The sequence below is a fragment of the Pezoporus occidentalis genome, unplaced genomic scaffold (genome assembly GCF_034315485.1).
Source record: "Pezoporus occidentalis ecotype Australia unplaced genomic scaffold, CSIRO_AGI_Poc_V1 ctg1, whole genome shotgun sequence".
NCBI classification, from domain to species: domain Eukaryota; kingdom Metazoa; phylum Chordata; class Aves; order Psittaciformes; family Psittacidae; genus Pezoporus; species Pezoporus occidentalis.
In genome coordinates this window covers 16,553,186-16,580,609 of record NW_026912778.1, presented here as the reverse complement: position 1 = coordinate 16,580,609, position 27,424 = coordinate 16,553,186, and the positions used below count along the sequence as shown (strand labels likewise).

At 42.6% G+C, this 27,424-nt stretch overlaps 1 long non-coding RNA gene across 1 annotated transcript; it reads right to left on the bottom strand.

Annotated features, from left to right (window-relative positions):
• Positions 1 to 913: 913 nt before the first annotated feature.
• LOC134173262 (uncharacterized) lies at positions 914 to 3,337 on the bottom strand. The gene is made up of 2 exons (XR_009968273.1): positions 3,261 to 3,337; positions 914 to 1,728 (listed from the first exon to the last, which is right to left on the bottom strand). It is a non-coding gene; the product is annotated as an uncharacterized LOC134173262 (long non-coding RNA).
• Positions 3,338 to 27,424: the final 24,087 nt, after the last annotated feature.

Here is a 27,424-nt window from a genome sequence, read left to right as displayed (position 1 = left end):
AACAGAACTCACCACATGATTTGAGAACACTGTGGAAGTGCTATCCTAAAAATGTGCGATTATATGAGGAAAAAACTGGACAAAATATGTAATATGTAGGGAAAAAAATCCATCATGCCTGCTATTATTGAAATAAGAAGAAACCCAAAATTGCTGAAGTAGCCTTTTCAAATACAGCAATGAAATCAGCTTTTCACTGAATCACCAGGTTTTCCTTTAAGGGAAATGTTTCTTTAAGAAAAGCAAGAAATCAAGCTGGGTGGAAGATCTGTTTTCCCTCTTTAATTAATCCCTGTCTCAGACTTTGAAGACCTTTCTGCCCACTGTTTTAAAGCAACATCATTTATCTTGAGCACTAGGGATCCATTTAATGGTGTTCACAGTCATTCAGCTCTTTCTGCAAAGTCAGTATCCCCACCCTTGATAAGACTGGCAGGTTTCAGTCCAAGCTATAGCTGTTAAATGCCTTCACAAACATCAGTCTGGCCTTGAATGGAAAGAAATTGAGGGAAATCTACAGGAACCTTTGGGTAGGACTGCACAGAACTGAAGGAAAAATTGGAGGTAGATTTATACACTGCGTCATTTCTGTCTTCTTTCAGGGCAGAAGTTACAAGGTTGTTGCAAGCTGAAATTGCTTTGTCATGTTTGATGAATTGTCAACAAAAAGCACTTGGCTACTCCACAGACATAAGAATTATTTTCTGCAAAGCTTTCAGATCCAAGCTTCTAAGAAAATTATCTCCTTATTTCAGTACAAAATAAAAAAATTAAAGTCATAAAAATGTCCTGTTAGTCAGGACATTAAGTTTAGTGTGAGAATGTGTTTCATAAAAGAAAACATTCCAAACAGAGTGAACATTCACAGTTTAGAAGTAGCATTGTATCATGAGCTGCCCTCTTAGTATAGCAATTTTCCCATTAAATGCAAGCTTTTGATTGAAAAACCGAGCATACAAACATACCACTTTGACTTCACAAGGTATGGCACAAATTAGGAGGAGCCTTTAACACTGAACATGCAACTCTTATTACAGTTGTGCCCAGAAAGCCATATTTCATATATGCAAGACTGTTAGAGCTATCTTGAAAAACTGGTGCTTTGGCAAATGAGTTGTTTCCTGCTCTGCACTGTAATTAACCATTAGAAATAGGTGTTGCTCAATAGCTCCTGTAAAAAACATCTTTTTCTTGGACTTATATCACAACTAGGTTTAGCCCAGCCAATCTGATTCTGAAAGTGAGGTTTAAAGAGATTATTTTTACCCTGTGCAATGCAGTTTTACTGTCAATGAAAGCTGAAAAAAGAAAAAAATAATCGAACCCATGTTTTGTTGAATATTTTATAGATATCAAGAAAGATATATCTCCCACTGTGTTTTTAAGGACTTATTTCAGAAGTAATATTTTAGTGCTTTACCAGAAACAGTTGGATGGGTTTTTTCAGCTGGGTGTTGAATACCAATGCTTGCTACCCATCTTCTTCCAAACATTTCAGTTAAACAGACATAAAGCAGAATACTCCAGATAAACCCTCAATCCAATGTAATTTAATGCCAGCCTCACTCCAGTTTTAACTTGATCCTTGCATTGCAAACTGGCCAAAACACATAATGGACAAGAGAGGGAGCTCTTTTGCTGCATCTCTCTGCAAAAGTGCGCTTGGTTTCCTTAAAATTCAGGGCTGTTTCCAGGATTTCATAACACAGGAAACAGAAGTTATGTGTTCTGCAGAGGATTAGATATTGAGCAACGCGGTTACCAAAAAAACAAAACAAAAGCAAGCAAACAAGCTTCATTTGCCTTCTCTTCCAAACAAATAATGACTCTTTAAAAAGTCACTTTTCATACTCTGCTGAAGGGCTTCCCCCCACACACCTCTCCCTTTCTAAAGGGTGAAGGCTGGCAAAAAATGATCTTTTACAAGGGTTTATTACAAAAACGGAGAAACATGCAAGGTTCCTTTTCCCTGATCACTCCTGAATTGCCCGACTCAATGCTAAGTACATTTCTGCTCTGTCACATTATCACTTCACTGCATTCACCAAGCTTTAGTTTCCCTGGGCTCCACACGGTGGGTACATTACACCAATAAAGATCAGATTACAAGACCCAGGCAGCTTGATCCACTAAAGCTGTGGGGCTTTAGCAGGCCAGTTGCCTGCACTCTGATGCTCTATATGCTCCAATAAGTGAGCCACATCAGCATGTCCTCCCCATGCACACCCAGCCTGGATCATGACTTGGGCTCCAGCAGCATGATGGTGGGGATGGAACGAGCTCAGGCAATGCTCAGCAACACTGGCATGCAAGCCATTGATGGAGAAAACTCGCAAGTGTCTGCTGCTGCCTGCCTCCAGGAAGGCACACCACCATGCTACCCAAGAGAGGGCAGCCCGGGAGCAGTGATGTTCCATGTTTCCCATCTGGCACCTCTTCAATTTTGGGAAAAATGGTAATAATTATAAATAGAACAAACAAATGATGAGCAGGGTTGGTGAGCATGCAGATGTGTGCTGGGAAGGGTTTGAGAGAGCACATGCTGGGCTTTCCCAAAACCAGCCACATCATCATCATTTGTCACAGCACACAACTGAAAACTCAGACCCCACTCTTTCCCAGCAACAGGCTAGATCACATCGAGAAAGGATCAGGCTTTTGAATGGCAGATGCATGGTCCAAACCCAACAAAATCAGTAAGCATTTATCTGACATTCACTAACACCCAGCAGGCCATTTAGGCATGAACTTCGTGCTGGATTTTAAACTGAGACATGTTTGCTTAACGTAGACAGAGGACAAACCCCAGGCTCTGAGGGAGGATGTGCATTTTAAAAACATCATTCAGATCTCAGGAAAACTGCAGCAGTTGCCTCATCTATGTCCGTGCCTACTTAAACTCCCTTGTCCCAGACAACCCCACCCAGAGATGGCTGCTGTCCCAAGAAGAGCTTTACCTCAGCACAGCTTGTATTTTGAAGAGGCACACTGCAAGCTGTACTCATATTCCTGTTCTGTTTCAGTTTTTTTCTCTTTCCTAAGGGTACCATTTAGTGAATGTTTGACTCAAAAACAGCAGGCACCTATTCCCCAGAAATTGCAGAGATGGCAAGCTATACTGTAAACAAACCTGATCTTTGCTGGACTCAAACAATGATGATGCTTCTTGTGCGTCTGTGCAGAAGTGGACTGGTGACCACAATCTACTCTATTTTTCTTCCTGTGACACAAAATAATGCTCAGTCCCCATAAATACTGACCTCTCTCCACTCTCTGACTGGAACTTGGCAGTTCTGCTCCTCATGGAGCAAAGTCTGAGCCAGGAGATCCCTGAGCAAGGCGTAACTGCTCAATGCTTGCAGGGTCGTGCTGTTCAGTTTGGGGCTGCTTAGTGACCTGTGCCCAAGTAGACTCCTCAAGGGCACCTGGAAGGGACCAAGAGATGGAGAGTATGGCACTTAGTTTAGCATAAAATTACTGAGAATAACGGACTCTTTTGCATTAGGGTTCTTGGAAGGTGGTAGAAGGGTGAAATGGTAGCGGTTTCCTTGCACGTAAGGAGACCAGAGTGTGAAGGATTAGAAATAAAGTGCTATAATAAAAGTAAATGTTTAAGATGATGGCTACATTCACCATAGTCCAGGTTTGCACAATACTGAGGCCTTAACTCCAGCAATTTTAAATGGACAATACATGTAGATGCCTTTATGAAATGCTATTTGGACACATCAGTGTGTAGGAGCATCCAAACACCCAGGGCGACAAGCCTCACCCTATGAGTAAGTTTGGGCAAAATAGAAAAATCCTGAAAATAGAAAAAACCAACATGTGTGTACAGGGGGGTGAGCCCAAACCAAACAACCAAGGATCGTGAGCACTGATACAGAGGATACGTACCTCACCACAGCTATTCCCAAAGAGAGATTTTCCTGTTCTTGTTTGAGGTCAGGATGTGTATGAAAAACAAACCAACATATGTAACCGATTACAACAAACACAAGGGAAGGGTGTGGGCAGCTACCAAAAGCCAAGAAGTGTAGGATGTCACAAGCAAACGTACGGGCTGGTGGACCCACAACACTTTTCTAAGCAGAGGTAAAGCCTTTCCTGGGCAGAGACAATGGTAATCTCAGACCATTTCTAAATGTTTGCCAAAGGATCTGGCACCACATGAAACGTAAGTGAAATTCCTGCTCCCACAGGCTGAACTATTAAGTATTGTGACATGTTTAGGAGGCCAATACAATAGAACACAGATTGGTTATTTGTCCAGAGCTCCATGATGAGTGTAGAGCAAACCTAAATGCAGAGCTGAAGCCAATAAAATACTTGAGTAACTGCAGATTTGGCCCAAACAACTTTGTTATGCAGATTTCAATCACTGCAGTGCAAATTGGTTCCACTCAGACCCAAGCACTTCAGGCACTGTCCTGGGGATGTGGGGGAAGTAGGAGGTGAGGGATGGCAGGCACTTCAGGCAGAGGACATGCCTGAACAATGCATCCCTGGGAAAACACTCTGATCATTAGATCCAGATGTACCAACCACCTTCTCCTCCTCAGACTGTGTTTGCAAGACAAACAGCTAGGTGCAAGGGATCCATATGCAACACCCAAAAGGAACTTTGCTTTCTTGCCTCTTCTGGGAAGTCCTGCCCTTCATTCTTTGCCACTTCTTATTCACCATCTGTTTTATTTTAATCCAAGATGTTATTCTTCACTACAGGACAAGGCCTGGGGAATGTCAAAAAGGCCATGTCCCAGAAGTGCTTAGACTGGTAGTGAGCACATTATCATTCCTATGTACCATCAGGTGGTGCAAGGGAAGGCAAGGCTTCTTCCACCTTCTCCATAGACTGCTGCTCTGCTGAAGGGACCATCTTCCACTACCATGGAAGGGATGGAAGGAGATAAGAGGAAAACCCATCTCTTGCTGGCTGCACAGCTCCCATTCAGTACAAGACATAGCACCTGTTCTTCAAAACGGTTGCAGTCTGTAGGCTCTTTATTTCCAATTATTTCCATCAGTGCTGGAACTGGAAGTCAAGGGTCCTGGAGACCTGTATTTTGTGACTGGTTAAAGCTTATTTAATTCTTATATTTAACAAATTCTCTCTGCTGTATAGGTTTTCTGATACCAAACAGTGCAATGCTGTGGTCAGGGCGCTCAGAAAGTGGCTCTATTTTCCTTTTCCACTCACCTACTTCAGTGAAACTTCAAGAACATGGTTCTCTTCAAGATTGACCACTGTCTGTCAGATGTGGTTGAGAACGGCTGAAGGGTTAAAAACCTGAAGATGCAGAGACCTGGAGAGGCATGGACTGCTCTGCATGAAAAAGGCAAAAGTGTGCTCATGTCTCTGCAAGAAAACCCCAACATGTCGTAAAACCCTCTTCTCCCATCTCTGCTTCTCTGTCTTCAAAATCAGTTACAACAAAGGCACTATTGCCCATGAGGTTTCTCATAATCAGGTTTCTGTCTCTGGAAGGCATCACTTTTCCGCAGAGTACTGGATGAAATCCAAAGCACAAATTACAAGATCCATATGAGGGAAGCAGATGCTTCTAGGCAATGTTTATGGGGAAGAGCAAATCTTTGGGGAGACATTGAATTACATTTTCTTTAAAACAAATACTTAAACTGTACAATAAATATCTAAAATATGAAGTGTAAGAATAAGGAGGTAGAGACAAAGGTGTGTGTATCTCTGTTAAAAAAAATATAAAAGCATTTACATAGATCACATGCATTTTAGTGACTTGATACATTGGGAAAGTTGTGTGGAGCTCAGGAAGCCCCTCTGATCAGTGAGGCTACCGCAGGAAGCATAGAATCTTCAGCCATCCTGGAGCTGTACGAGGCTGCCCCAATTCACTAAACCTCACCAGCCCATCCCTGCTATTGCTCAACTTACACCAGCAATTCCAAGACCAAAAGAGAAGAAAACTCTTATGAGCAGAGCCGCTTGTTCCCATTTCAGAAAAAGGTGCTTTCTTTGCAGCACTGGTTTGATGCAGTCACAAGCTACCTTTCAGATAGCCTGCCTGACACTTCTTCAAAGGCTGTCTCTATCAGGATAGTTATTTTTCTTGCAGTGCAGCATCTGAGGCTAGGAACTGAATGCCAAGTGAGGGATATGGAGCTCCTCTAACCATTTGTTTTGTAGTTCCCATTATTCTTCACATTGTTTAAAATGAAACTGTACAACAGCATTTTTTTGCCAGGGAAGAAGCTAACCACATAGGAGGAGCTGAAGTACAGTCAGCATTTGCAGCTGAGGAGCAGATGGCTGGCACCCATTTGCACAGTAGCCCTGCAGCCTCATTTGAGAGGTCATTTTGGCTTAAGAAGCCATTTCTGCTTTGGAGAGCTTATTCTTTATGTAGATACTGGGTCACATTTCAGATGATGCATTCATCATTTTCTACTCAAAAAGATGACACGAAGAACTGGCAAAGCTTAATAGAAGCAAAGTCTTTGATGCACTACTCTTGAGTCTTCATTTTCTACACTACTCACTGAATGCTACTGTACTGCTCTCAGTCTTCTCCTAAGCCTCAAAGTAAATAGATGTAATTGCATACTTGGTTAACTTTTCCACCAGTGGAGAAGAAAACATTCAGAAGTCATCATCTACATTATTCAGAAGAGCAGAGGCTTTTCTGCTCCACATACTGGGAAATGTGTGTAATATGGGTATTGGAGAGGGGCTCAAACTGTCAGGTGACTCCACAGGGCACTGTCTAGTCCAACCAGCCTAATGAGCCCAAATGCACGGCTGGTCATGCTGGACATGGGCTGACCCCTTGCACAGCTACTTCAGTGTCTCACCAGCATTTTCAGCTGTCAAACAGCGATGGTGCCTGAGGCTGGCTCCAAGGCAACCATGTTTAGACCACATACAACAGAGTGAACCCACAACCTGGATAAAACACTCACAGACATGTCAGTGCTGACTTCTTTTAAACAAAGTGAGGGATTAAGAGAACTTCAATGTAGGTTTTCAGAGTCAACATGCATATTTTCGCAATCGGTGTGCTCCAAAAGTGTTCATAGATGCTGCAATATGATAGTGTAGAGCTGTCCATGGCATCTCAGCTAGAAGGCCAGTTAATAGGTAGTTAAGGCAGGTGATGTTTTATGTGTTGTTAATAAATCAAGACCAACAAAAATCATGCAAATCTTCATCAGAAATTATTCTGAGTCCAAACTCAGCCTAGGTACTTTCAGAGAACTGTAGGAGAAAACCTTCACAGACTTAGTACTTCTGTCTTCTATAAGCACAGCTTAGAATTCATATTGCCAGATACCTAGAATGAAGTGGGGTCCCTCTTGACCACTGTTTCTTATATTATTTCTCGCTATTTCTTTACATTAATCTAATACATGGTCTTTCTACTGAAGTTAAAGAAAAGTGCACCTATGGCTATTGAGGTCTTGCTACTGAAATATTCTGATGATTCTTCAGGGTTACCACATTCTTAACAAGCACAGTTTTACACTGCTGTTGCTGGAGATTCAGCACTTATTTACCTGCATCAGTTATATTGTACAGAGAGCTATGACTGAAAGGGGAGTATAAAATGAGAGAAGTCAAAATTGTTTTGTAATGTACTATTTAACTATAGAAAGCAGTTAATTGACATTTTAAATATGGAAAACTGGAAGCATTTTCAAAGGAGCATACAGATTCTGCTGATCTCTGACAAACAGTTTGAAACATGAAGATGTAAAACACCTATGGGGAAACCCACTGCCTTCTCACACTTGCCTTCTTCACCCACCACTGTTCCCTCTGCCTTTACATACAGCACTAGGAATGATCAATCTTTTCCCTAGCATTACAAAGCAAGCAATATTTTCCCTAACATCACCCAAGTCATCTGTCAGCTCATAGTGTCTTCCCCTGCTTTACTGGTATGCCCTCCTTATCCCTCTGTTTCAGTCCTGCTTGGACAGCAGCACTGCACTCCCACCCCCTTTCTCCCGTGCTTCATTCACTATTCTCCAGAGTGCCACCAATCTGCCTTTAAAATTATTCAGAGAGATTTAGCTTCAAATCTCCAGGCCTAGATTTCCTCCCCGGGCACCATCCCAAGGGAATGCTGTGAAGATTAATTTAGCCATCACACCTGCAAAGCTGCAGCACGCAAACACCAAGTCCATTAAAACTTCTGGGGTAGGATTACGTTTTGTGCACACACACTTTTCCCTTTGTATTCTTGCAAAAAAGCAGCTACTGGGGAAGCTGCTGTAAATCCATGCTATCCCAGCAAATACTGGCTTTCCTATTAAGCATAGCTCCTCTAGCTGGTGAAGAATGATTATATAATTAATGCTTTATATAGTATTTTGGCAATTTTAATTTCTTTTGAGGGCATGGATTTGTTCAGTTCATGCATGTTAGGGATTCCCTTTAACCTCAGAAGAGATCTTAATTTTGACTCTTGCATGCATAGACAGACTTGAGAGCATAAATCAGGACAACTTTGAGTTTGTAAAGATTCAAGGAATAATTTCAATAGGAGATGGTTTCTTTCTCAGAGACAACTAGAAAAGAGCCTTATACTTTTAAACCAATTTTTAGATGAGTGCACTCTAATTGGCAGCTTTGGAAACAGTACAAAAATATCATACATTTTCCCCTTTCCTTGGCTCTCCATTATGTTCAGCAAGAGCTTTCAGTGAGGCCCAACTGAAAGAACAAATAGCAAAGGCAAAGAAAACAGATTCACAAACAGAAGTCCAGTGAACAAACGAACTACATAGTCATAAGGAGTGAAATGTCTATGAAGTAAGGGAAGAAATGTATTATTGATGGAGCAGAACTGGAAACTGGAGTGAGAGATGGGGTTAACTGGCTGCTGTTCGCAAGTGGGCATCACCCTTTCCTCCATCCCTCTGATGCTCAGTAGCAGGATATTATTTCCACCAGCAGCAAATCCTATCTTTCAACAGGGAAGCCAGGAAGGACAAGTGAATTTGGTGTGCCAGGGGAGGTATCTCATAGTCAATTCCCAAGACCTAATCTCCAGCACCGCAAAGCACCAGAACAAACTGAACCACACTAAAACCTCCAGCTTGCAGAGAACTGGAAATGATTCCTTAACATAGAATCACAGAGACACACACTACCAAAACTGAGAGCAGCTCGTTTGGATTAGCTGCAGGGAGAGCCAGTAGCCCATTGCTGACAGTCACCCTGAGGGTCTGCTCCGCTCCTGTCTCCCCAGGGCACAGTCTGTAAAGGTTTTGTTTTCTGTTCTTGGATAAAATGACTTCTGCTAGACTGCTGTAAACCTATCTTGCTCAAGGACATCTTGTTTGTGTTAATCCTGTAGATCAAGCACACAGCTTTTCAGTTGCGGCTTTGCAGCTATTGTTGCCAGTAAACCCCTTACAAGGCTTGTGGGCCAACATACATTAACTTCAAGGCTGTCATTGCAATAGCACAAAGGAGTAAGCGCCTCCAAGAATCATGAGAACTGACTCTCACACCAAATACTCTATGTTAAAAAATAGGTTGGAAGAGAATTGCCTCCTGCGATCTTCTCTACATTGAAGCATCTCAGCGGTTACTGGCAACAGGAGACACCAAAGCTGAAGCTTGTGCAAATACAATGACCCAGCATACACTGCAAGGGGAGCCCAGCAACAGCTGGAGCCTGAGGGGCTCTGAGGCAAAGCTGCTGCTTGGGCTCAAGCCTACTGTGCAGTCCCAGTGGGATGGTCACACCAACAGAGATAGCAACAGCCAGGATTTCCAGCAACGTGCAGAGGCACAACCTCCTCTCCTGCCTTTGGCTTAGTCTTGGCTGAGCTTGCAAGTGTACATTAAGTCATCATTCAAGCTCCAGGCATTTGTTGGCTTGCTGGTGCTAATTGTGAATGGCACTACCTGTAAAACATTCACAGGAGGTTCCATGTGGGTAGAAAAGCATAAATAACTATGTATTAAGGGATAACTTTATTTTTACAAATATACAGGAAATCAAGAGCAGCTGGACTGTAAAATACTTCTTTGTATACCATGTTTTTAATACAAGTTCCATCAATTCCCTGGACTTCAGTGTTCAGCAAAGCCTTAATACCAAAGAACTTTTAGTGGGTGTTTTCTTGGAATCAAAGCTAGTTAAAGCATTCTTGCTAACAGCAGGATTCTCACAGGCTTTGCTCATTCCACTTTTTTTTAGACAGTTAATTCACTTTACAAAAAGCCTGGGATATTTTCAAAAGAGCAGTAAATCATGCAACAGATTTATGCAAGAGCCTGTTTCTGCACCTCATGTTTACCCTGTAGCTTATGCTCTCTTTGAGCAAGAATCAGAAGCACCTCACCAAGTACAGCTGATCTCAGGCTAACAGAGAGACTGAAACACTATGTTAGCTCAGAACAGTGTTTCAGAACCTCGCATTTACTCATCTCAGTGGGACTGTGAGCATCTTTAACATATCAGAGTATCCTGCCTGCTGAATGCACCTTTTGTGAATGCTGCACAGAAATCTGAAAAAAGAGCAAACCCAAACTAACTTTTGCATCTAGTGCAGTGATGGTGCTGGGACACTTGAAGTTTCAGCAGGATCACATTCTGCACTTAGAAGAAATTCCAGTGTCGGGGTATTTCAAATCAAATCATCTACTGCAAATATTTCTGGACCCCTAAGGCTGGGAAGTCCATGTTTTCCTTGCTAATAGAGCCTAACCTCACCCAGAGAGGACTTAATCCTACAACTGTCATTCCAGGATTTTCAAATAGATTTGGCTACACTCCAAAAATATGGAAAAAAGTTTTGGATGCCATCAAACCAAGGATGTTTTGGGATATGCTAATTCCCAGGAGAAAGTGGCTAGGTTTGGCTCCCAGTGACTAATGAAGCTGTCATACACCACTCCTTCCTGCTGTTTAATAATGCTTTCGAAAGAGCCCTTTATGGAGATGAATAGTATAGTAGTACCGCAGCTGAGGAACTGGCAGGCTGTCAATGAAAACAGAGGCCGGTTTACTAGGCATGGCACTGTATTTTTCATTATACTTCACAAAGGCTTGTTATTAACTGAAAATGAATTCATCATTAGTGGATAGATATTATTTAATAAATAGTTTAGTATGGGTTTGAGACTTTATTCCAACAGTCAGGTTTCAATATAGTCGCAAAACTACGCGTTACTCTAAATGTTGATACAAACTTCAGTGTTTCTTAGTTGTGGAGATTATATCAGCCCTATCAGCAAAACTGAGATGGAAATGCAGTCCATTCTTTCCACTTTCTCCTCAGTGATGTATATATGCACACACACTGTATATAGCATACAGTTAATAAGGCTGGCAATTCAGCTAACTTAATGATGAAAGCAGAAACACGACAGTTCCTACTTTCAGATCCAGGTCTCAGCTTCTACTTGGTGGAGTGATATAATCTCAAATCCTTCATGTGATTTTTATATTCTTCAATTGACCCACTGATCCTCCCAGGTAATTGTGGGGTACAGCAATATTACAGCTGTGCAGAACACTCATATAAAGCATTAGTCCTAGCCTGTAAAAACCTACTGGATGCTTTTTTCTACATAGGTGGAAGTCCATAAGACTCCTACCTCAATGCTGTATCCTGGCCTGCCTCAGAAGAGTTCATCTGATATGAACTCTTGGGGGCTTTCAGCAGCAATACACCTCTACTCCCTTCTACTCTTGCTGCAAGATGCTGAGCATCTGAGAAAATCAAATACTCTCCATAGCCTTACAAGTAATCTTCATCACATGCTTTCAAATGTAAAGCAGGGAGACAAGAGACTGACACATCTTATCAGCTCTCTGCAGAGAGCTCCATCAACATCAGCCAGAGCCCAAGATGTCTCCAAATGGGTTGCAGTGCGTGCATTTGAAAACAGATGGCTTTCAGAGCTGCAGCAACAGATCATAGGCCTTATCTATTCAGGGAAGTTTAGATGAATTAGTGCTATTTTCTTACTTTAGAGTTCCCCGAGTTTGCACAAAACCTACTTTGTCTGTTTTGAACATTTGCCAGCATTAGAGATGGTATTACACAGAGCTAGCTTGTCATTTTGCTATTCGGTGATGGAGGATAACAGCTTGGACCACTTTAAATCAGCGTAACCTATGTAGTTCTGCATTTAGAGAGTTAACTACTAAATGATCCAGGGAAACATCTCATCTTTGCACACAGCTTCACTCCAGTCTTTCTTATCATGTGTTCCCTTATCCTTACTGAAAGGTGCAGAGTTGAAGGACTACGAGTCAGCTAGCAGTTCCATCATTCTCTGTTACTGCCATTTTTAAACTGCTGGCCTACAGGTCCCAGTGCCAGATGCCAGACTGCTGTATGTATGGAGTCACACAGACAGACAAATTTGGTTCAGCAGTTTCATGCAGCTTTTGATGCTAAAGCAAGCTAAACTGGGGAGGAATAACAGGAAGAAGTGGAATCAGGCAGTTACTTCTGTGAACACTTCTCCAGCAACTTCACTCAGTAAAGCGTTGTGTCTTCCGTCAGCTGGCAAGTGGCAGTTCAGATGGAGCACTTGAATTGACCATGGCCACCATCCCAAAAAGCTGTGGAGTGCTTGCATCAGAACTAATGTGTCAAAGCTTTTAAAGGCTGCACGTCCTCTCCCAGACTCAGATTCTAACAAGCAGAAATCTAAAGCCTGGAATAAGGGACCCTTGAACCTGTTAGGAAGTGAGAAGCCCGCACCCTCCTAGAACCTACAAGGACCAGGCTTTTTACTTATTTGGGGTGTTAATTATTTTTTTTTATTGGAGGATGGGGGGAGAGAAGTGCTTGATTTTTTTTTAGGGGTCTGGAATCGAAACACAGAACCATTTGGCAACTTCCATAACATATTGAACCCTTCAGGTTTGACAAAAAGAAAGAAAACAAAAATTCAAGTGCTCTTTTCTTTACTGTAAGAAGGCAAAACGCTATGTGCGTTAGGGAAAAACAGTCTACAGAATATCCTTGTAATGGCTAGTCCACAGAGTGGGTTAAAAAACAAAGGAGAACAAATAACCTTAAGTCTCAACAGCCAGACAGCCAACTCTATATTATCACCACCCCTGCAGCACAGTCCATTAAATATCCCAGTTTATAACATGGGTATTTCCCAACATTATATGATGTGTAGACAACACCTTAATAAAACCTGGTTTGTGTAAATCTCCCATCCCATATCTCTATTTATTCATGATCCCAGTACATCTTTTTGGCAACCACAACAGTGTTTTACATGGATAAGTAATATTTGGAAAGCATCCATAAATTTTCAACTGTCTCTAATGCAGTCAGCAGCTGGAAGCACACAGACAAGCCAGTTCAAGAGAGACCACCAGCAAGAGCTGCCTGCCAGAATTTCAGGGTTTTGATGTAGTGATCTCAGCAGCCACGAACTAAACAGGGTGCTGCTGGATAAAACATTCCCCAGAGGTTTGTGGGCACTGCTAAAACACAGCGATTCCCTTAAATAAGAACTCTTCCCTTTGCACCAGCACCAAGCCATCCAGTGCAATGACAGATGATACTGCCATCACAGCTGCTGTCTTTGGACTGAGGAGTTACCCTTTGATTGCTGAAGGCTGTAACACTCTGGTCATTGGGGTGCTGGGCTAGTTTCTTTTTTGTCTGAATTTCAGTTTCAGTAGTATGATTTGGAAGGGAAAATTTCATGTTAGCAATATCACAACTGCTCACAATACATAATCTGATACACAACAAAGATCTGTTCTGTAACAAATTCATGGAAGGTAGCAATGTATTTTTCTCTTACATCTGTTAAACTTAGCTGGCATAAGGATATTATAATTTCATCTGGGGAAAGTGCACCAAGGAAACAGCATAACACATCATGCTCAAAAGGGATAATCTAGAAAAACTGATGGCTAAAAGATAATTGCTTCTAACAAAACGTGACTAGGATATTTGAAACAGGATCCATGCACTTCAGTGCATTAAAGTTTCTTTAGATCCAAGTTTTCCATTGGAAGTTGTGCACGCAAGCAAAAAAGTGCTTACTATTTCGTGAGAGCCACAGAACACAGCATCAACAAATTAACAAGCATATGTAGTCTTGCTGGGTGGTTGGAGAGCATAATAAAAACCAAAGGTGGATTTTGACCAATAGGTATGCATTAATAGCTGCAAGAAGTTAAAAAGCAAGGAAATCTTTATTCTATGTTTGAGTCTCAAACCCACTGTCACCACTGCTGTCAGTTCCTCTACTAAGGAGAAATGCCAAGAAGAAATCCTATCTGAGCTGCTCCCTGCTTGTCCTGCAAAGTACTGGAACCAGTAACAACAGCATCACATATTTAATTGCAAGGTCCCCAGTAAACATTAAAGTGCAAAACTGAGTACAAGATGTCTCCATTTCACACAAGAGCAAGACTGAAGCACAGAGGTTTCAGCCCATGTTATTAAACAGGTTTCATATTGACTCAAGGTAAGCATGCAACTTCAAGGTGCCTAGGATGTGCTTGGTCTCATTTCATACCAAGACAGAAGTCCAGACAGCTTCAGGTACGTTTTTTCCTAAGTGGTTTGTCAGCTCCTCCAAGAGCTTGACAAAACAAAATAGAAATAAACTCTCAAAAAAAGTGAGTTGAAACTTCATGTTGGAACCATGGGCAGAGTTACAAGCAGAGTCCAAAGGCTGTCCGTATGAGGAGAGGCAGCGATATACCCCAGGTTTCAAGGACAACAAGACTTTGTTACCCCATCACTGTGTTCTGTGGGAACCAGTGAGCCTATATCGGACATCTTTCCTACCCAAAAATTACACTGTCTTGCACTCTCTGATCAGACAAGATTAGACTATTAGAGAGGGTACTTTTACAGGGCTACTAGAAAGATAAATCCTACCCCCCAGCCAACACCAGACCCACATTTATAATTACACAATAGACTGTGCCTTCAGGTGGTGTAAATTGGTATTGCTGCATATGACCCAAGAGAGTCACATTATACCTCCCAAGGGTCAGCCCATTCGTTAAAGTGATTCTGTATACTGCCACTGCTCAGCAGAGCAGCTATACATGTTTTTTTAGTAAAAGCATGCTTGTTATTTTTTCCTAGAAGGTCATTGCTTTCAACTTTAGACCTTCCTAATCCCCTGACAGATGCTTTAACCACAAATTAGCTTTCATGCCGCAAGACATGCAAGTGACCACCAATTTCAGTTTCATCCCCAGAGTTTATGTTATGGGCTGTTTGCCCACGTTGGAAAGAGTGCCTGACATCAGGATTAAATCAACTTCAAGGACTTCAGTAGCTGGCAAGTCAGCTGTGCTTCCCTTCTTCACCAGTTTGTCAGATCTGGCTGAAATCCCACCCTCTTCCCCTTATAAATTATATCCTGCCCACAGGTATGCTTACAAGGTGCCCATTTTTTTAAACCTTGAGCACTAGTTAACTTATTTTGCATGGAACAATGTAAAGGAAGAAGTAACCCTAAACATTTAGATAAAGAAATCCCACATTGCTTAATTTTTCCTTAACTTTCCAGGACAAAATTAAGTCCATGTTAGGGAAAGACAAGTTAATTCTATATCAAGATAGGCCTTCATTTTCAAAGGGAACTGCTTTCCTGATGAATAGTTACAGGGCTAGAATCATTGCTTTACAGACTTCAAGTGTCACACAACTATAGGTTACCAGGATACTGAGCATCATCCTACACATTACACTTAAAGAACATTGAATTGATAAAAGTGCAAGCAACAAAAGTTGATGAAATGATAAACACTAAGCAACAGGTCATCGGATGGTTTTCATCCTGATGATCCAAGGGTACTTAAAGCAGTTTGACCATGTGCATTCCTAAATAGTCAGATGTTACAGCCTGGACAGCCCTATTGATGAGCTGGACTTGGATTTAACTTCACAAAAATCAGTAGGTACTAACCAGGAAAACAATGCAACATTACCTTACTTCATAACACTTAACATCTAGACATATCAAAGCATTAAACAACTCTAATTAACCTTGGGCACCTCCTATTTCAAATGGGTGGTTCAAGAAAAGAAGTTAAGACAGCATGATGGCAGGTGAAGTATGTCCCAGCACTGAGTGCTCTGTGCTAATGTGGGCATTAATGTTAACTTTCATTATGGACAAAAAAGCTGGGTTCTCTCAGGGGTTGCTGAGGGTGTTCAGCCTCCCAGAGGAGATATCAAAAACTCCAGTGAGACACTAAGCCAAATGATACCCAGAAAACTCAACACCTCCTTAGATATGCTCATTTCAAACCCCAGGGTGACAAAATGACTAAGGCAGAGATGAAAAGAATCCAGAAGGGCATGTTCATCATTGCACAGAGCCTTCATGCAGATAAAAAAAACAGCAGGAAAATTCAGCTATATTGAAACAAATAGCTATTTTTCCATGCAAACGTGTTGACTCCTTACCAGTGTTTTGATTGCAAACTACTGCATGCTGCCTCCTCTTCAGGAAATAATTTGCAAGTTTGTTCCTTAAAAATCCATCCTGTTCTACACAAACAACATCATCAGCTAAGAGCAGTTACTTGAATCAATGTTGTCTGCCATATCTCCTTTTTCAGTGGAGCTGACAGGACAGCTGCCTGTTATTACAGCACACCCCAGGAAATACTTAGCTGCCAAAGAGCCCAGAGCCAGCAAGGGATTATCAGCAAACAGAATTCATGCACCTGGGAGTCACACAGCTAGATGTGCCACCTTCGTAGGATGTGCATCTTCAATGAAACTTCATTTGCAAAGAAACAAAAAAAAACTAATGACTTAATATTGTAATTATGATAAGTATTGGAATAATTTTGCAGTTTTGTGACTAGATTAAGTGGCAGTAGTTTTCATTTAATTGCAGTAATTTGTTGAAGGACTTATAAAACTGTCATAAACATAATACTTCCTATTGCACATTTAAACTATTCCTAAATAGCAGGCTGAATAATACGTTAAGAGACAAGAACCCTCAAAGCTGTAGAGGTGTATAATGCAGAAGGTGCATATGACTTAATGATTTTATGTGTCCTGTGTGATACAAAACATTGATTTCCTTCACTGATACCTTTAGTAGAGCAAAGTTTCTGCTGGACAGCAGACGCTCCTCCCACCACTGCATTTGTCCTTCACAGGCATGCTCTCATGAGCTGCTCAAAGAGTTTCTCTGCTCCTGAGTCAGTGTGCGGGGTGATGCCTGGTGTCATCCCTTCACACCCCAGCCTGCACAGGAAGGACTGGACAGCAACAGCCACAGGGAGCTGAGCCACTCCTCACAATTCCCTCAGCCCATTCCCATAGACTCCATGCCCATTGCCACCAGTTTTAAGTGGCGTGAGGCTTGTATCCCTACCTCACAAGAATACCAGCAGCAATATTAACAGCCTAAGGTTTCTTTTCTTGTCATCACAGATAGATGTTGCATATCCCACCCAGAAGCAATGGACTTCTAACAGCCCACTGAGTAGTAATGTACAAGTCTCAGTGTCCACTGGGGATTAGACAGTCCAGGAGAGTTCAGCTGAGAACTTTTTCCTGATAGTTTATATATATACTTATCATGTCTAGGTAAACAAGTTAGTACAAGAGTCACCGGCATATTTAAGAATTCAATAAATGACTTGAAAATCAGAAACAAAAACCAGACTGTGATGGATCTACAATAACAATACACAAGATTAAGACAAAAAGTGGGTGTGCAATCACAATAACAGCTCAAGGTTTGGAAATGGAAGTTAACAGACAGTGCTCTTTCCTCTATTTTTCATAAGTACAAGTTAGCTCTAAGGTAGTTTTATTATATTTGCATCATTTTAAGCTTACGTTTGTCATAAATTAAGACCTGCTGTTCTACTGGATCCTGTTGCTTGCTGCACTACTGAAAAGCCAGGGTTAGAAATAAAGGCCTGTATTTTCCTATCCTGCCATCTGCTTCCTCACCACCCTTCTTACTCCATAACCTGAAAGATGCCTCCTCTGCTCCCACCTATTTTATACAATACTTGAAATCTGCCAGAGAACACAGTTCTGGAGTTCCATGGATCATCTAACTCAGAGGCAACCAGCTCCCTGCTATGGGGGAGAGAGACCTCAAGGTCACATGCACATAGGGGGTTACAGCAGTGGAGAGCTGCAGCCCATTAAAATTGAATTCACATCTATTGACCTTTCCTGTAAACTCAAACAAGTAAAATGAGTGGTAGCAATTCAAAGAAGCTTCATCAGTCCCATGGGGATGTTGCAAGCAGTCTCCTCTCTTCAGGAATCCCTAGTGTTCAATTTATTTCCAGTTTTCTTGCCCAGACAAAATATTGAAAAAACAGAAAACTTGAGTCTAAAAATAGCTGTTTCCCAGTCTCTTAATCTCACTAAGCAATTTCCCAACTGTAGCCTCTTCTTCCTTATGCAGTATAGTGTGACTAAAGCAAATGCACTCCAGTGTTCAAATAGAAATAAAAAAGGGGTGGTTTTTGTTTGTTTTAAGTCAGACCTAGTTTCAACACAGTTGCAATGTACAATTTTCCCCATGTACCTATTGCTCAGCTCTTGAAACCAGAAATGTCCATAAATCAAAGAAATAGTTGCCTGAATATCTTTTATATTTTTTTCCAATAAAATACCAGAAAATCAAAGTAAATAATTCTTTATGGACACAGTACAACAAAACTACTGTATCAGTTTTTCTTGTCACCCTTTTCAAAGTATAATCACAAACCATACTATTAATCACTAGAGTAAAGCACTCGTACACATAGGCTTTCAGTAACTTTTTTCTCCCCTCCCTTGCTTTCTCTCAGGAAGCTTTGTGGGACCAGAAGATTGACAGAGAATCCCAGACTCAAGCAGTGATTATAGAGTGCTGATCTGCCTACTATCTTTCCATTCATTTTTTCATTTCTAGCAACCAGCTGCCTGCATGATGCCTTTGGAAAAGGGCTCCAGACTGCACCAGCCAATCTGATTGCAGACAGCACTGATGAAGCCAAGATTTAGTTTTTCTGAACCCATCAGTCCTCTTCACTATTCTATCACAGAAATAATCTGGAACAAAATCTCCCTCTGGGGCATAAAAACAAAAAAAAAAACACACAAAATTCCAACCAACCCAAAAGCTGCATAGGCTTCTTTAAGTTAAGCATTCAATGCTAAATAGAATCATAGAATCATGGAATAGTTAGGGTTGGAAAGGACCTTAAAATCATCAAGTTCCAACCCCCCTGCCGTGGGCAGGGACACCTTACGCTAAATCATATCACCCAAGGCTTTGTCCAGCCTGGTCTTGAACACTGCCAGGGATGGAGCATTCACAACCTCCCTGGGCAACCCATTCCAGTGCCTCACCACCCTAACAGGAAAGAATTTCCTCCTTATATCCAATCTAAACTTCCTCTGTTTAAGTTTTAACCCGTTACCCCTTGTCCTGTCATTACAGTCCCTAATGAAGAGTCCCTCCCCAGCATCCCTATAGGCCCCCTTCAGATACTGGAAGGCTGCTATGAGGTCTCCAAGCAGCTTTCTCTTCTCCAGGCTGAACAGCCCCAACTTCCTCAGCCTGTCTTCATATGGGAGGTGCTTCAGTCCCCTGATCATCCTCATGGCCCTGCTCTGGACTTGTTCCAACAGTTCCATGTCCTTTTTATGTTGAGGACACCAGAACTGCACACAATACTCTAAGTGAGGTCTCAGGAGAGCAGAGTAGAGGGGCAGGATCACCTCCTTCGACCTGCTGGTCACGCTCCTTTTGATGCAGCCCAGGATACGGTTGGCTTTCTGGGCTGCAAGCGCACACTGAAGCCGGCTCATGTTCATTTTCTCATCAGCCAGCACCCCCAAGTCCTTCTCCGCAGGGCTGCTCTGAATCTCTTCTCTGCCCAACCTGTAGCTGTGCCTGGGATTGCTCCATCCCAGGTGTAGGACCTTGCACTTGGCATGGTTAAACCTCATGAGGTTGGCATCAGCCCACCTCACAAGCGTGTCAAGGTCCCTCTGGATGGCATTCCTTCCCTCCAGCATATCAACCAAACCACACAGCTTGGTGTCATCGGCAAACTTGCTGAGGGCGCACTCAATCCCACTGTCCATGTCAGCGACGAAGATGTTAAACAAGACCGGTCCCAACACCAATCCCTGAGGGACACCACTCCTTACTGGTCTCCAGCCGGACATTGAGCCATTGACCACAACTCTTTGTGTGCGGCCATGCAGCCAGTTCTTTATCCACCGACTGGTCCACCTATCAAATTGATGTCTCTCCAATTTAGAGACAAGGATGTCGTGTGGGACAGTGTTGAATGCTTTACACAAGTCCAGGTAGATGACATCAGCTGCTCTACCCCTGTCCATCAGTTCTGTAGCCCCATCACAGAAGGCCACCAAATTGGTCATGCAGGATTTCCCCTTAGTGAAGCCATGCTGGCTGTCACCAAGCACCTTGTTGATTTTCATGTGCCTTAGCATGCCTTCCAGGAGAATCTGCTCCAAGATTTTGCCAGGCACAGAGGTGAGACTGACTGCTCTGTAATTCCCTGGGTCATCCATTTTCCCCGTCTTGAAAATGGGGGTTATATTTCCCTTTTTCCAGTCATCGGGAACTTCACCTGACTGCCATGATTTCTCAAATATGATGGCCAGCTGCTTTGCAACTTCATTCGCCAGCTCTTTTAGGACCCGTGGATGGATCTCATCAGGACCCATGGACTTGTGCACATTCAGACTTTTAAGATGGTCTCGAACCAGTTCCTCTCCTACAGTGGGCACAAGATCTTCATTCTCACAGTCCCTGCATCTGCCTTCCAAGACTTGGGTGGTGTGGTCACCAGAGCCTTTGCCAGTGAAGACCGAGGCAAAGAAGTCATTCAGAACCTCAGCCTTCTCCCAGTCCTGTGTAGCCAGTTCTCCCGGGAGCTTCCTGAGGGGGCCTGTGTTTTCCCTAGTCTGTTTTTTATTTGCTATGTACTTGTATCTTGTACTTTTATTTGCTTGTGCTTGTAGAATCCCTTCCTGTTATCTTTAATACCTCTAGCTAAGTTTAATTCTAACTGGGCCTTAGCTTTCCTAACCTGGTCCCTAGCTTCTCAGACAACGTCTCTGTACTCTTCCCATGCAACCTGTCCTTGCTTCCACTTATTATAAGCCTCTTTTTTCAATTGAATTTTCCTCAGCAGCTCCTTATCCATCCAAGGAGGTCTCCTGGCCCTCCTGCTGCACTTCCTTCTGGTTGGGATGCAGCACTCCTGAGCTTGCAGCAGGTGATCCATGAATATCAACCAACAGTCTTGGGCCCCCCTGCCCTCTAGGGCTGTATCCCATGGAACCTTCCTACGCAGGTTCCTGAAGAGGCCAAAGTGTGCTCTTTTGAAGTCCAGGGCAGTGAGCTTGCTGCACACTCTTCTCACTGTCCTGAGGATCTCAAATTTGACCATCTCGTGATCACTGCATCCAAGGCTGCCCTGGAGAGTCACATTTCCAACGAGCCCTTCCCTGTTGGTGAGCACGAGGTCAAGCATGGCGCCTCTCCTTGTCGGCTCCTCTATTACTTGCAGAAGGAAGTTGTCTTCCACACAATCAAGGAACCTCCTGGATTGCTTGTGCCGGGCCGTACCGTCCTTCCAACAGATGTCAGGGTGGTTGAAGTCACCCATGAGAACAAGGGCCTGTGAGTGTGAGGCTTTTCCTGTCTGTCTATAGAGTGCTTCATCCACAGGTTCTCCTTGATCAGGCGGCCTGTAACAGATCCCCACAGTAATGTCTCCCATAGCTATATTCCCTTTAACCCTGACCCACAAACTCCCTGTTAACTGCTCACCTGTCCCCAGACAGAGTTCCATACTCTCCAGCCTATCCCTAACATAAAGGGCAACTCCCCCTCCCCACCTGCCAGGCCTGTCCTTCCTAAAGAGCCTGTAACCTTCCATTCCAACACTCCAGTCATAGGAGCCATCCCACCATGTTTCTGTGATGCCTATGATATCATACCCCTGTAGACGTGCACACATCTCTAATTCCTCTTGTTTGTTTCCCATGCTACGGGCATTTGTATAGAGGCATCTGAGCCGAGCTCCAGCTGAAGCCGGCTCATTGGCTGGAGCAGCTGGGATATCTCTACATTGCTCCGAGCATTTATTACAGGTGCTGGCAACTGACTGGGAGTGTTAGGGTTGGAATGATGCCCCCCTCCCCCAGCAGATCTAGTTTAAAGCCTCCTTGACCAGTCTGGCAAGCCTCCTACCAAAACTGCTCTTTCCCTTCTTTATCAGACCAGCTCCACCAGCCCCCACTAGACCTGGCCTACAAGCTTGGGTCCCGTGTTCAAGACACCCAAACCCCTGACTATGACACCACCCTTTTAACCAGTTATTAACCTGGCCAATCCTCCTAGCTTTTTTTTAGGTCCTCCCCTGTACCCTGGAGAATTGATGAAAAGACCACCTGAGCTCCAGAGCCCCTAACCACCTCCCCCAGGGCTCTGTAGTCCTTCTTTATGTTCCCCAGGCTACTACTATCTATATCCCTAGCACCTACATGTATCACCAGGAGTGGGTAATAGTCCGTGGGACTTACTAGAGCAGGCAGCCTCTCTGCCACATCCCTGATCCGTGCCCCCAGTAGGCAACACACCCCCCTTGAGATGGGGTCTGGCTGGCAGACGAGTGCTTCTGTCCCTTTCAGTGTAGAGTCCCCTAGTACTACGACCCGACGCTTTTTCCTAGCAGCACCAGTAGAGATCTTCTTTAGCAGTGCATCAGCCGGCTAAATAAAGGATCACCTTGCTGAAATTATTCATGCAATAAAATACAGAAACAATTGTAAAAGTAGGTGTGAAAAATGAGTCTTCTGCCATTCCAGGACAAACATAGAGCTCCATATCTTGCTGCCCCATGATTTTTTCCTGTACTGACTGAGGAACTCTGAATATTCTCCCATGCATTCTGAGATGCTGGAGATTGAATGTATTGGGCGTGGCTTGTACACAGGTATCTGTGGCATTCTCTGTGCAAGTGGGATACACAGATTTCAATCTGTGCTATACACAAGGGGTTGACTCCATTGTTTCCAGACATTCTAGACAGTAAGATGAAATTGGAAAGCTGTCATGAAGCTGTTCAAGCATCCTACAGGTGGGATATTAACAGCAGTCCGGGAACAGCAGAAGTGGCCTTTGGAAAAATAGTAGCCTATAAAGGGGGGACATAATGCAGAAAACATGTCAGCCAGAAAAGTGGCCACAGATGCCTTGCATTTTGGCGAAACAGATGGCCTTCCACATATGGTCGTCCCCGTGTCGTCGTCCCCCCCCCCCTTGGCTTCTCACATTGTTTCTGTGGCCATAAAACTTCATTCTGGATTTTCAAGAGCTCTCAGGGACAGGTACACAAAGCAGCCTGAAGTAAGCTGACACACGTACTGGCAGCTGACAAGCCATCACAATAGCTTGCTGACAGCACAGGTACCTGAGGTACCTGAGCCACTGTGCTTTGAAGCTGCTGTGCCACCCAGGAGCCCATGCCGCCATCTGGTGAGGTGGGCAACCGTAAGGATTGACACTCATCAAGACCAAAACCTCCGTGTACTTTGAGTCACAATGTTGCCGATTCCTGATCTAGTAATCCTCATCTCCCCTCTCTCATTCTGCTTTTGCAGTTGTGTCTACAGCAGATGCTGGCCCCCTTCTAAAGGTGCTAAACCCAAAAAACTTAGTCCTGACGCTGTTTGGAGAGAATATCATAGCAACTGCAATCCTGGATGTCCTTCCACTAACTTCAGCTGGCTTTCCAACACTAACTCACTTCATGCTACTAGGCAGGAAACATCTGTTTCTCTTTGCTCAACCAAGTTTTCCTTATAAAGTGGTCCTGAATGCGCAATTCTGGGTCAGTTTGAGCATATAGTACAAGATGAGGTATTTTTAATGTATTATATAAGTTGGAAGTGAATTATACTGGAATAACTTCATGAGGTCCACCTAGAAATGATTCTCTTAACACACATGGAAGCAATTTATTTCAAAAATAAGAGAATCCAAGTCCATTTGCACAGTTCAGGGTTTGTTGTGGTTTTTTTTTCTAAGGGCTTTTTTCTGCAATATTCCCAAATAGGGATTAGCTTAATAATTACTCACTAGTCAGATGCACACTATGCTTGAGAGCACAATTACTCATGTTTTGATATTGGAGATTAATTCCCTTTTCTCCCCAGTGGTGAATTTGCCCAACACGTACACAGGCATATGTTTGGAGGAAGGAAGCTTTTTACTTCAGTCAATATGATTGACACAGACAGTAGGTGACAAGTTGCACTAGATATCCCTACGGATTTACTTTACCCTGTGCTTATAGGTAAGACTAATATGTAATCAGTACTTTTCACAGTACTGGCACACTGAGTGAATTTTCAAACAGCGTAAAATAAGACTGTTAAAACATATTTTTAAAAATAACTCTTAGGATCTTAAACTAGAGTCTTTAAAAAGACTCAACTAGAAGTGAAACTTGAGCACTAAATTATATTGTGACCCAGATGCACATATGTAAACTGCAGTGAAATTTCCATTGTTTTCTCACCAACTTCAATACATACATGACCATTTTTAAATTATCTAAAATTGAATTTATTTTCACAGATCCTTCTTCAAAGGAAACACCCGTTTACCAACTGAAGAATTCCTTTTCCTTTATCTATTCAAACTGTTAAACTATCACAACACGGCAAGTTCACAGACAGCAGCTAAATATGCTACTGGACTATGCTCAAAACTATTGGGGAAAATTAAGCATACTCCAAGGGATATGAAAGCTAAAAGAAGGCTATACTAAAACCAGTCAGTACATACCCTCGTTTATTAGAGGGAATAGGAGATGAGGGTGGGGAAGAAGGGGGAGGAGTAAGGCACTTGCCCACATCACCAGTCAGACCATTTCTGGATGAATGTACAAAATCAGATAATTACTATCATTTCCAGAAATACTTCAGCTTACACAAGTGCTGCTCCTGGGATTAGAGTATGAAAAGGTATCAGTAAGTCAGTGTAACAAATGGAAGGAGGTCAACACCTGTTTTGTGTTCTATTGTGAAGACAAAATTACAGCCGCAAGACATTGAGAATTACAGTAACTGCAGAAAAATATTTCTTTCTAAGGCCATATAAGTCCATGCACAGAAAACTGGTAGCAATCACAAAGTCAGTAGAAGCATCTCTTACTATTCAGTATTTAAGATAAAATACTTGTGCATAAGCTATCTTGTGACTTCCTGTACAAGCATGCATTTTATCCTTCTCTTTTCCAGAGTAGACATGCCAATGAATAGAGGTATCAAGGGAGGAAAAAAAGACCACAAGACCCTTAGGTATTTTAAAAGAAAATAAATGATTCTTCCCATATCAGAATTTCTCAGTAAACTCATTGCACTTCAATATCGGGGTTAATTTTTCAAACTGGTAGAATCAGCATCAGCTGACCTTATTACGGAATTTAAACCCGTGTCCATAGCATCATAGAATGGTTTGGGATGGAAAGGACCTTAAGATCATCCAGTTCCAATCACCCTGCTGTGGGCAGGGACACCTCATATGGCCCAAGGCTCTGCCCTGAACAGAGCCCTGAACACTGTCGAGGGTGAAGCATTTAGCACTTCTTTGGGCAACTTGTTCCAGTGTCTCACTACCCTCAGTCCATCACCATCCTGTCAATGCCATGGTAACTGTGTCTTTTAAATACCTTTTGGTTAACACAAAAAAGAGGGCAACAATGTCTTTAATGCACCTTGGTTAACACAAAAAAGAGGGCAACAATGTCTTTAATGCACCTTTCTGACTTCCTCTGACACTTTGGTATTTCTGATTGCACATGGTACATGTATCTTCCTCAAAACTGTCCGTGGCAGCTCTTTATTTTGGTATTCAGTAACTCCTTCAATTCAAAGCCATTTCTCAGGGCGTACTTAGCTCTGCTGTATTCACTCAAATACCGTTCCTTAGGAACAGCAATTCCTACAATCAAACATGCTTTTCTAAAAAGAATATAACAAGTACAGAAGAAAACCAAAAGTCAAATTTCAAAGGTTCATAGGTAATTCTCCCCTGTATCAGCCCAGTGAACCACAGGAGCATTACTTTTTGCTATTGTCCCACTTCCCACCACCAAGGCAAGCAGACACCTGAGGCTACAACAAGTCAATTCAGATTACATCTAGGTATATTAGCACCCTAACTGAACTTTGTGACCTGCACCAAAAGGTCTGCCTGTGGCCCTTATACAACGATTCCCTGGGATCTAGGCTTCAAGAATAAAAGACTCCGGGAGCCTGTCTGCATATGAAGGTTAACCTATCTTTGTTTTTACAAAGCTAAACAGACAAAGACAGCAGCTGCAGATGTACACAGGATAAGAAAAGCTTCTTCACATAACCAGCCCTGCAGCACCCTGCTTCCTGACGAAGATTTCTGTTGAGCAAGGCTACAGAGCCATACAACAGATTTGTCCGTATTCCAAATCAACAAAGCACAAGCCATTTCTGCTACAGAATAATTTAGAAGCTTTAATGTGCCTGTTGCATTCAATCTATATTGAAAATCTTTATTGCCAATCCACAGGATCTTGGCCTTCCTCCGGTGCATGGGATGCACTTTCTAGCAGTGCAGCAGAACCTCGTGCTAAAATAGCTCTGTAAGTGAGCTAAATGCAATAGCAAAGATAGCTATAGCCATGCAGTCAAACCTACTGAATATTGCTGTGAACACCAGATTTTGTATTTATCTACTCTAAAGTCCGGACAACATTTGACACAATATTGCACACTACAAAAAAATAAAGTTGCTTTGGTTGGGTTTTTTTAAGCATTCTGAGCAACAACAAAGTAGAAAATAAACAGTATGCACTGATAAATCACTAGAGAGCATCACAGTAAGCATGCTCTCAGGAACCACATTAGGCAATTTTAAGTCAATCTTTTGACTGCATGCCTTGGCAGTTTTGGTGTAGCTCTCTCAATTCCTGTTTTTTGCAACTTAAACCACCCAGTTTTACTCAGATAAAGTTCAATTGCCTCTTATGTTTCTACATAGCGACCAAAAACTTGCTAAAGCAAGTTGAAGCAATAAAAACGCTTGCAAGTTAGTCTCCTGAGTATGCCATGCATTTCCAATCACAAGCTCACGTACACACCTCATACAAAAACCCAGCTTTTAACCTGTACCTTTTCTGCTATAGATGTGGTGAGTCTCTTCTTGGTTTCTGAGAAAGATGTGGTGCTTAGGACCAAGAAAGCAGTGTGTGAAGATCAGAAGCTGAGTACAGAGAAAAAAAGAAAAATTGCTCCTATCATGAGCCATGTAAAACCTGATCCCATCCCTGAAGCAGCTGTAGAAATAGGCAATTACCTCAGAAACAAGAAGCAGCTGGGTTCAGTTTCAGGTTCTTCTTAAGGTCTTACA